This window comes from Euprymna scolopes, chromosome 19, assembly GCF_053919585.1.
Source record: "Euprymna scolopes isolate OS-2025 chromosome 19, ASM5391958v1, whole genome shotgun sequence".
Classification (NCBI taxonomy): domain Eukaryota; kingdom Metazoa; phylum Mollusca; class Cephalopoda; order Sepiida; family Sepiolidae; genus Euprymna; species Euprymna scolopes.
The window spans coordinates 146,014,618-146,024,617 of record NC_136500.1 but is presented as its reverse complement, the minus strand read 5'-3'; the positions used below and the strand labels follow the sequence as shown (position 1 = coordinate 146,024,617).

The following is a 10,000-nucleotide window of genomic DNA, read 5'->3' as shown; positions in this document are numbered from 1 at the left end:
AGATCATTAATTAGATAACATAATTGAAACCGTCGTCAGATGCAAACAATATAATCAAATATGAAAACGACAAACTATTTGTCAATTAAATGAATACCATGAAATCTACGATACACACGTCTATCCAACGGAATTAACATTTTTAAAAAGTTGAGTTGACTGTTATCAGTCTCGTAACTCTCGCTCTCTTCATTTCGTCCTGACATCATCACAGTCCATGAACGATGTTCCTGACAAAGGAGAAAGAATTGCTGTTTCTAGGTCGGATTCTGTTTCATCCACTTACTGTTGGCTGTTTTTTGACCTTGAATATTTTTTTCCTTTTTCAGCTCTATACATCTGGTGGCTTCCTGCTGTGTCTGGGTCGATCCTTACAAAATATACAATCGATATCATTTCATTAAAATAATTAATGATACAGAGGCGATTATCAAAAATATTCAACAGAAAAAGAAAAGGCAACAATTAACTAAGAAATCAAGCAAAAAACTATATGCGCCCCTCCCCGACTGATGCCTATAATTTTAGGAATAAAATAAAAAAATTAGCCCCCCAAAAGTGTGTTTGTCACCCCTAAAACACCAAGCTCCAGGATTTTTCCAGAGTAAAATCTTACGTTTCCAGATGTATATATGCATATAATCTTCCTAGTGGGTTATTTTCAGCAAAACCTAATGATCGGAAAAGATGCTGTGCCCCGAAAAGTGTTATTTGGGCCATTTTGACTCCCTTGTGACGCAACCAGAATTTTTATAAAAAATCTGAGAATGTTAAATTCCCGCCTTATAACTTCATGCAAAATTTCAGAAAAATGTAATGAGTAGTTATTGAGAATTTTGGGAACGAACGGACGGCGTATGAGATTGATTTCTTAGGTCCAAATCCGACTAAGTCGGTGGACCAATTATAAGAGTAAATGCGTATACTAAACCGATGTTACGATAATCGGGTTCATCGCTGGTCTATTTCAAGACTTAAATAAACATCAGTGTCACGCCTGCCAATTTGTGGTCTTGCGATGATTCTAGATTGAAAGTAAGCATCTCGCAAGCATTTTACTTCATTTCATTTATCGAATCGGAACATCTGTTTGCTTTGGATCCATTTCTTCATCGACTTTCAGATTGGCATCTGTTTTGATAGCCTGTTGAATGAATTAGTATGAAGCAGGATAGCTTAATTCTATTACATTTTTTTTTTACGTCAGCTTGAAAATATATAATGCGCGTGGAAAGAATTTGGAAACACATCTTTTCATAAATTTTTATTACTTTTTATCAATAAAAGATCATAGCCACACTTCATTAATATACGCAATCCTATTGAATTCAGTACTTTTCAGAACACACACACACACACACACACACACACACACACACACACACACACACACATATATATATATATATATATATATATATATATATATATATATCCACAGCTAGACAACGTCGTAGCTCACAATAGCAATGAGAGCCAACAAACAGGAAACCGGTTTGTTTGCTGTTATGGCTCTTGTGAGCTGCGACGTTATCTAGCTGTGGAAATAATTGTGTATTCTCTCGCATTCTGAAGGTTATATATGAAGGTTATATATATATATATATATATATATATATATATATATATATATATATATATAAAGTAAATGATGAATGGTAAAATAACCGAAAAAGTGCTCAATACTACTGCAGAGCAAAATATATTTTTATTACCGCTTTTTTATCTACTTAATTACATACGTTTTCACTACCGAAATCGAATTAACGGACCGATAGTTTCATCAGGCTTTACAGATTTATAATCTAATGAAACTATCGGATCATTAACTCGATTCCGGTAGTGGAAGCATAGATACCTAAGCAGATAAAAACAGTAATATATATATATATATATATATATATATATATATATATATATATATATATATATATTACTGGTATTCTATGTAACTTTTAAATATGACTAGAAATCAACCCGTCATTGCCCGGTCGCAAAATACGCTTAAATATGATATTTTGATTGATGCAGAGTTTGTATTTTTTATTTTATCATATTTGATTTAAAAAGTTAAAAAAAAAATGACTTGTACACCACCACCGAGAATCGAACCAAAACGTTTAGCTTACGATTTACTTTTTCCTATGATATTAATGCCTGAGCTATGAAGATATGTTTTCTGCAAGGCTAAAAATCAAAACATGGACCAATAGCTATTACGTTATGCATGCATATTCGTAATGTCATCGTTCGACCTTCACCGGCAAATTTAATTTTTTTAATTTTAACACTTTTGCATCGATTTTACCCGGGTAAAACGTGAATATCAAGTTACGCATGGGTCTGAATATATATTATGTTTCATGTCTGTAGACTAAAAACAGATAGAGGAGTTTAGTAGGCAACATTATTTAAATAAATACATATACGCATACATAAATATACATAGAAAAACGCTTGTGTTTGCTATAACCTTTTTCTGCAAATATTACGCAAGTATAAATCATGTAGAATATCTGCATGAATATAATTACACGCGTAATAGTTAATTAAAGATGATCATCCCATAAGAAATCCGAAAAAATAATAGGGAATTAATTAAAATGAATTTTTCAAAGAAAAACCTTTTGCAGATAACCCATATATAACAAAGTTATATTTTCTTTTTAAATAAATAGAAAAAGGTTCGCCTTTTGTTCTTGGCCTTCGGGCGAAGATCTTTTTTCTGTGTAGTATCTGTTCTGCAAATGCTGCAAACAACGTAATACGTGGGGGGAAACCCCACATATCAGACTATTACTCTTGAGCAATCAGTTTTGGTTAATGTAGGGGAAACCCTTCATACCAATTGTCACTAAAGTTTTCAAATTTCCCATTTAAATTTTACTTTAAAAATAAGTGTCTTCAAAAAGTGTGTGACCATCTTTCACTTTATATACATACATACATACATATATATATATATATATATATATATATATATATATATATATATATATATATATATATAGCTTAATCACACTCTTTCACAGTAGAGATCCCTAGATGTAAGAGAGCCTTCTATTCCAATAGTTTCCTCCCCAGAACCGCTAGACTTTGGAACTCTCTTCTGGGACCCTGCTTCCCCAACTGTACTGACATGCAGAAGTTCAATGTAACGTGAACAGACATCTTACTGCCCAACTCCCTCCATAGTATCCCTGTAGCTTATGTCCCTGATAGTAGCCCCCTACATCAAAGTGGCGATGTGCCTTGTTCGGGGTGAAAAAGTTATAATATACATACACACACACACACACACACACACACACACACACACATATATATATATATATATATATATATATATATATATATATATATATATGTAGAGAGAGAGAGAGAGAGAGAAAGAGAGAGAGAGAGAGAGAGAGAGAGAGTTGTACGTAATACATCGTGTTTGTTTTTTAGTGGCGTACAATCCAGTCAAAACTCAACTGATAAAATAACTGAATATGTCTATTTAAATAAAGGAGGCCATGTTTATATGTTTATTATTGGATTTGGTTGAAAGTCATTAATTAATCAAAATACCCTGAATTTGAATTCCATCTGAAGACTTCTTCAGCTGAAGCCTTAGACTTGAGATATTTTCTATAATCAAAATAACGTAATGGATTTTTGATGCAAAATTAGAAAAAAGGTTTCTAGACATAAGGTTTAGTATCATTCTATGTTGATTTTAATCTTCATAAGGAGACATCAAGAACATGGACCGAGTCGGAGAATCTGTGGAGAGATAAAGAGTTATTTTTTCTTTTGCTTTTGATAAGCTGTGCTTTGTAGTGACTTGTTGTGTACAAACCGTTTTCTAATCAAAGTAGAGCTGCACGTCAATGTTTGTGGAGTGCAAGTGATGCTCGTTTATTGTCCAAAAACACGGAGGAAGACAAATGACTATTTCCCACTTTAGCGAATACAAACGACATTAGAGACACGCGGATGTAGATGTAGCGATACTGGAATGAAAATAAAAGAATAGTTCATGTGAGGTAAGGAAAAGTAATTTTTGGATTAGTAAATTAGAGATGAGAGTTACGTCATTACTGAAAATCGACGTTGCAGAGAAACAAGGTCGAGTGCTCGAGTAAAAATGAACGGACCCCCGTTACAAGTTTTCCACTACCTATACGTAACCCTAACCTATACGTAGTGTTAGAAATAGAAGTTGAAGTTCGTATAAATGTAACGGCTGTAAAACACTTAAGCAAATCCCAGAGCTAATAATGATGTCATTAGTTGTTCTTTTTAATTTCTTCTATCATTGCAACCACAAGTGGAAAAGAAACGCAAAGATCCACATAACTAAGGCCAATATGAGAGCAAATTTTACGATATTTCGTGCGACAAAGTAAACAATTCAATCATGCAGTCCGATCAAATAAATATATGCTCAGTAACCCCCTCATGGTCATGCAGGGGTAACTAAAACACAATTGCCGTTTAAATACTACTCATCGTAAGCTGGTCCCCGCGGATCACAATGAACTATCCAAGAATGTCCGTTATGTTCGTTGTATTTACAGATTGGTACTCGTCATCGGCTTCTATAGACAGTAGACTGTTTTTTTTTTGTCTATGAGCAAAGTGTTGTATCTGTTCTAATGCTACACTAACTTTTCTCTTTTCGGTGAGTGTAGAAAAACCATTCTAAATTGAGATAATTTTTATCTACATCTCAATCTAAAGCTCCCCTTTTCGGGGAGTTGGTTTCTCTTCCATGAAAACCCGACACAATGCTTAAATCTACCATTGTGTGTGTGCAGTCAGTACCAACCCTATTCAGGGTTTAACCGGCTTCCTCCGAAGGAGGGAGTTTCATGGGAGTATGAAACAAGCGGTCCCCAGTCGCATGTATATCCCCGCTAGGGGAGATGACGACGTTAGGTTTTTGCAACTTTTTGCAGGGAGGTGTCGACGTCCTCCTACATACAGCACCTGGACTTCCCAAATTGGTCACCCATTTTAGTAATGACCAGGCTCAACGTTGCTTAACTTCGGTGATCTGACGGGAACCGGTGTGTTAACGTGATTATGCCGTATATCTACCATTGTGCCCGGGCGAGTAAAAAAAAAAAAAAAAAAAAGAAAGAAAGAAATAGGAGGACCACATTTATCATAGAGTACTCGACATTTTCAAATAATTAATTTACGTACATAGTAACAAAAGAGGAGTTGAAAAAACTAGTCGAAAACAGATTCGACCTATTTTCACGTAGAATTGAGTTGTAGTTATCAAATGCGCCCTTGCATCTGTTTGATCGGTTCCGTCTGTTGGTCGACTACGCTGTCAAGTTTGAAAGTTTCGTATCAGGCTTATCTTTTACTGAATGACAACAAAAATTAAATAAAAAGGAGATGAAAATTTTACTCCGGGAAGTAAATAAGCCAACTGGCTTCTTATCAACGGAATCGTGTTGTGTAAGAGTGTATGAAGAAATGAAAAAAAAAAAATAAAAAAATAAAATAAAAAAGAATTCTGTGAATACGAAAAAGGGTACTTCGAGACACGAATAGCCTTAATAGATCGTTCCCGTTTCAGACACAACACGACGACCTTTGGCTGGTGGGCGTAAATCTATGGATAACAACAAACAAAACTAGAAAAGCGTTACTAAGTGGGCGTGAATGCTTACTTTGCATAAAATGCTCGGCCACAATTCCACAGCTGTTATTCTAATGAAAAGCGAGAACGAAAGAAAAGTTAAAAAAGTATTACGACGCGTGTTATTATTTGCGTTATTATTTGTGTTATTATTTGTGTTATTATTTGTGTTATTATTAGAACTATTTCAAACTTAAACATGGTATTCAAATTTTAAATATGGTATTTAAAATTTAAACGTGCTATTTTAAACTTAAACATTCTATTTCAAACTTAAACATTCTATTTCAAATTGTAAAAAAATTATTTCAAATTGAAACCTACTATTTCAAATTTAAACATTTTATTTCATAATAAACATATTACTTGAAATTTAAACATGCTATTTGAAACTTAAATGTCTTATTCCAAATTGAAACATACTATTTTAATTTTAACATGTTATTTCATAATTAAACATATTTTATCAAACTTAAACATCCTATTTAAAACTTAGACATACTATTTTAAACTTAAACATCCTATTTTAAACTTAAATATTCTATTTCAAATTTAAGCTATTTCAAACTTAAGCTATTTCAAACTTAATCATGTTATTTCATAGTTAAACGTATAATTTAAAACTTAAACATGCTATTTCAAACTTAAGCGTTGTCAGACAAACGAAAAATGGTACTACAAATATAACCACACTGCCCGCGCGGCCCTCCGTGGCCCGGGCAACAAGATTAAAGTGTAGTATCAGTTCCGACAGATACTGCAAGCAAAGACCATATGTGGGAGAAACCCCACGTATCAGACCTTGGTCAATGTAGGGGCAACCCGTCATACCAATTGTCACTATCCAGCTCCCATTTCCCACCCATCGGGAGCTGGCCCCCTTTTTCCCTCCCTCCTCCCTCTCTATCCACATTAAAAAACGGCCCTGTGTCTATTTTGCTCAGTGGGGAAGCAAATAAATACATACAAATATAACCACGCAAAACCAATGAAAATGATATCTTAAATTTAAGCTTGAGAGACTAACGAAAATATATTTAAATATCAGGGTGATATTTTAGCTTGACGAAAATATATTTTAAATTTTAGGTTGATTTTTTTAAAAATAAGCTTGACAAACTAACGTAAGTATATTGTATTTGTATGATATTTCAAAAATAAAGCTTGACAAACTAACGTAAGTATATTGTATTTGTATGATATTTTAAAAATAAGCTTGACAAACTAACGTGAGTATATTTCAAATTTGAAGAATATATTTTAACCTAAAGCTTCACCAACATAGAAATAATATTTAAAATTCAAGAGTGATATTTTAAAAATAAAGCTTGACGGACCGACGAAAAATATTTCAAATTTGAAGATTATATTTTAAACCAAAGCTTGAAAGAACTACGAAAGTATAGATTCTAAATTTGACGATAATATTTTAAACTTTGACAGACAAACGAAAAATAAATTTCAAATTTAAAGGTGATATTTTTTAGCTACATCATGAAAAACCCAACGAAGGTATATTTCAAATTTAAATCTTCACAATATAAAGATGACAGATTAACAGCACGTTACTTCAAATTTAAGCATGACAGATAAAATAAAAATGTATTTCTTAAATCCGTGGCGCAACGGATAAAGGCGTGTATTAATAATCCGTTCTAAGTCAGTATTCTGGAGGTCTTTGGTTCAATCCAAATCAACCAAGAGTTGCAAAGAACAAGAAAAAGAAAGCGAGCCTTTAGATTTTAGAGAGTCTAAAGAAATCTCAATTCTAATAGGTCCGTATTATCAGCATATGTTAGGAGGTGAGCAGTCATAAAAAAGCGTCGCTCACCTCCTTACATATTTTTACGATTTTTAACACCAGGAAATTCATCATAAACTTTTGTTTTACGGAACGAAAATTGAAAACTTTTTTACACAATATAGCTGAGAAGTTAATCTATAAAATATAATAATTGTTATAAATCTGGTCGAAAAATGAGAGCGCGGTGAAGCTTTAAAGCAGTTCTGACTAAAACTGCCACTTAACCATCTATTCAAATACTACCGTGTTTGGATGATATATATATATATATATATATATATATATATATATATATATATATATATGAATGGATGATGAAAGGATACCGAAGCAACTCCTGTATGGCCAATTAGACAGAGGCCGTCGAAACGTGGGACGACCATGGTTGCGTTACAAAGACAAAATAAAGTCTAATTTGCAGGTTCTAAATATTGAATATAACAACATTGAGCTAACTGCAAAAGACAGAAGGAAGTGGATAGAAATGTGTGACAGAAAAATCAAGGAGTTCTCGGCGTTTTGCATCGAAAAACTAAAAGAAGCGAGAGTCAAGTCAAAAAATAATACTAAGCAGTGTGGAGCTAAATTCTCGCATTTATACGTCTGTCAGCATTGCGGTCGCCATTGCAGGTCTCTAGCAGGACTAAAGTGCCACATACGTCTAAGTGAATGTCGACACACTGAGTTCTAGACCTTCAGGTCAATTGTCGGAGTCTCATACGTCGAAAACCGACGGAGAGTCCATCATATATATATATATATATATATATATATATATATATATATATATATATATATATATATATATATATATATATATAGAGAGAGAGAGAGAGAGAGAGAGAGAGAGAAAAGGAGATAGTGAGAGAGAAAAAGCGAGTCTTTAGATTTTAGAGAGAGTCTATAGAAATCTCAATTCAAATAGGTCCGTACTATCAGCAATGCTATAACACCTGCCTCATCGCCGCAATGTTGTATCCTTTGTTTGACAAGTACTATTATCGAATGTGCACTGATGACTTCATAGCACATATGACCCCCTCGACGTACATACTCCCAACTAACCCAGCCAGCAGCAAACTTCCACGTGTTCACTGTTGAAGTCCTAGATTCCAGAAAACCTTCTACTTTAACAGTTTCTTCTCACGGACTGCTAGACTTTGGAATTCCTTACCTGCTTTTGCTACTCTGACTGTACTAACATGCAGAAATTTAAATGCAACACGAACAGACATATCATGGCTCAACTCCCTACATGTATATATGGCCACACGTTCCAATGGCAATAAGCGTTTTTTTTGTGGTGAAAAGGAGCAAAAATAAAAAATGAAAAAGAGTAAGACTATAATACTGATAAAACTTTAACTTTAAACTAAGCAACAATTTTGTTTATCTTCATGGAATTATTTTCTATAATATAAATCTCACCTGTCTGTTTAAATGTATGTATGTATGTATGTATGTATGTATGTGTGTATGTATGTACTTATGTATGCCTAAAACTTTCGACAGAGGCGACAGATTTTCACGAGAGTGCTATCATTTTGAAGCTGGATATCTCGGACGGAAAATATCAAACAATTGGCCAAAAACATTAATTGCTTCACCTTCAACTGGGCAATTTTCTACAAGGAGGGGTCGATTTTTTCCGAGCCATTTTTGCAAGTCATCATATCGGTTGGATTGAGTTTGCCTAATTTTAACGTTCCGAACTTCCGGTTGCATCATGGAGTAGCGGTAAGATGTCACATTTGCATTCACTTTCTTTTTCGCCTTCGCGTCACGGGTTAAAGCCGGCCTGCCTACTACAACTGTTTTTTTTTTTTTGCTTAACACACACCTCCAAAGAACCGGGCAACGGCAGGCACCAAGGCTAGTAATATATCACATAGAATTTATAGTTAATCGTTTATTATTAGGTTAAGTCTATAATAATCAAAACAGCCTAAATGTCCAAATGTATTATTGACTCAAGAATTCTATTATATTTACATATTAGGCGAGGAATTCAGTTTTGTATGTTTGTTTATTGCCTACATTTTAAAGCCTCTATTCTTTGGAAGCTAAAATGAATAAAATAATATTACGTGTGGCTTTTTAAAATGTTTTATTTCATTGTTTTAGAATTTTCCAAATGAAAAAAAAAAAAAACGAAGAGAGAGTAAAATAATCAAAAAAAAAAACGTATATTTTTCTTTTTCCGCTAATTTTATGTTCAAATAATTGCGTTGCTTTCCTGAATTCTGAATTCCTTAAAGAAAAAGTTAAAACAACACACAACGTTCTCTAATACCGTCAGTAGGAATATAGCAACGTCATTTCTCGCAGGACAGGGTAGGGTTTTATCACGTGACATGAGCAGATTCATATTTGTTTTTCCATTTTACATCGTGGATTCCATCTAATGAAGCATCGTCCTATCTATCTATCTATCTATCTATCTATCTATCTATCTATCTATCTATCTATTCTTCTGTTTGTTTATAAATCTAGCCAACGCTAATAACTGCAATAAAACACATAAAAAACACACAGAAAACCCTTAACCCCAG

At 33.5% G+C, this 10,000-nt stretch overlaps 1 long non-coding RNA gene and 1 pseudogene across 1 annotated transcript in view; both read right to left on the bottom strand.

Annotated features, from left to right (window-relative positions):
- Positions 1-10,000, bottom strand: part of LOC145240035 (uncharacterized) — a 200,380-nt gene that overhangs the window by 160,487 nt on the left and 29,893 nt on the right. The gene's annotated exons all lie outside the window — the stretch shown is intronic.
- Positions 4,966-5,084, bottom strand: LOC145240398 (5S ribosomal RNA; annotated as a pseudogene).